The sequence below is a fragment of the Theobroma umbraticum genome, unplaced genomic scaffold, assembly GCF_002168275.2.
Source record: "Theobroma umbraticum cultivar Fairchild unplaced genomic scaffold, ASM216827v3 scaffold_30.0, whole genome shotgun sequence".
Taxonomy (NCBI): Eukaryota; Viridiplantae; Streptophyta; class Magnoliopsida; order Malvales; family Malvaceae; genus Theobroma; species Theobroma umbraticum.
This window is the reverse complement of record NW_018397254.1, coordinates 79,896-81,505: the sequence shown is the minus strand read 5'-3', so window position 1 is coordinate 81,505 and position 1,610 is coordinate 79,896. Positions and strand designations below refer to the sequence as shown.

Genomic DNA, 1,610 nt, shown 5'->3' with positions numbered 1-1,610 from the left:
GAAGAGTTCAAAGAGGAAAAACTAAAAAAAGCCAAATCATGGATAATGAAATGGGGTGTTGGTTTTACACTTGTCATCGTCATATTGTGGCCTCTACTTTCTCTTCCGGCAGGTAAATTATCTTTGTAATTGTATGCACATTTCTATATAGCAGAAGATGCCAATTAATTGACCGAGTAACCTGAAACTTTGCTTTTACCAGAGAGGAAATAACTATTGCAGTTAACCTTTTGCTTTCTCTGGCTTGTTTTACGTGTCATCTAAGTCAGATTCTGTCTCTGATAGTAAAACAAAATAAAATGTACTGGTTGCAAACGATTAGCTTAGGAATTTGAAATGTCCTTCGATTCTAGTAGGGACGAAAGCAGCTTTTCTGGAAGAGTCTTACTTATATTTTACTCATTTTCTTCCACCTCTTAAATTTTAATGCAGGGGAGTTCAGCGTAGGGTACTTCACCTTCTGGGCCGTCATTGCTATAGCATGGGGCACCATTGGATCGGCAGTGATTATTGCTTTACCATTAATTGAAAGCTGGGAGACCATAAAAAGTGTCTGTGTTGGCATGTTTACAAATGATAGGCTCATGGAAAAAGTTGAGGAGATGAATTTCAAGCTGAATAGTATTATGCTGGCAATACCTGAAGCAGAGAAGGCATACTTGCTTGAGAAAGACAAGGCCAAATAGAGGAAGCAATAAGCCTAAGGCGTTTTCACCCGGCAACATTAGCTTACAACCCTATACCCGTTGTCCGGATCGCAGTGACCAAGCAACTTTCACACTTGGAGCTACAAGATGCATCCTTATTTGAGAATCTTATGGGATACTGCTTCATTCAAGGTCATCTTGTGGCATGAAGGAAATAAAGAGTTGAGTTGAGTTATGCATTCATAAGTACCACGTTAAAAAACCGATGGATAATTTAAGTAGAGAAAACTTTAAAATATGTTTATGTGTCTATAGAATCAAGATCTTGTCCAAAGTTTAGACTTGAAGTTCCAATTGTATCCATATGCTTAGAATGTCAAGAAAAAACAATTCCATGGCACAATTGTGTATGGATAGATAAAAATAGAAATTTTGTGCTTGAAAAATTATCATTTTTATTGTTAATTTTAATATTATTTTTTCAGTTGATAGGATTTATATTATATTATAACTAACACAAAATCCATTCAAATAAGAGGAGGAAATGAAGAATGAACGCATCATTTGCATAAAGTAAAACCATATCAATCAATACAACAAAAGCACCTGTTTCTATACCCAAACAATTCGCAGCTGAACATACATTCCCTGTATACCTTTCTATGCATTACATTTTTATAGTATTACAAGTTTCTTTCACTAGCAGCTACCTATCTATCATCAAACTTTTGTATATTCATCTTTACGGAGATAAAACTTTCCAGGTCAGAGATTATTATCGTTTATGAGTTTGTTCAAGAGAGTGGTTAACAAGGCATCCCTTCTCTCAGCCCGGCTCTCTTCTCTCAGCCTCCTCTGCTCCTCCCTCTCCCTCCAAGCCTGTTCGACCATCAACCTCTCCCTCTCAAGCTTCTCCATTGACTGCCGCCATTCCTGCTCAAACAATTGTCTCTCGCGAGCACG

The 1,610-nt window shown here is 37.3% G+C and overlaps 1 long non-coding RNA gene across 1 annotated transcript; it reads left to right on the top strand.

The window, feature by feature from the left end:
• Positions 1-1,093, top strand: LOC110412941 (uncharacterized). The gene is made up of 2 exons (XR_016351689.1): positions 1-112; positions 433-1,093. It is a non-coding gene; the product is annotated as an uncharacterized LOC110412941 (long non-coding RNA).
• Positions 1,094-1,610: the final 517 nt, after the last annotated feature.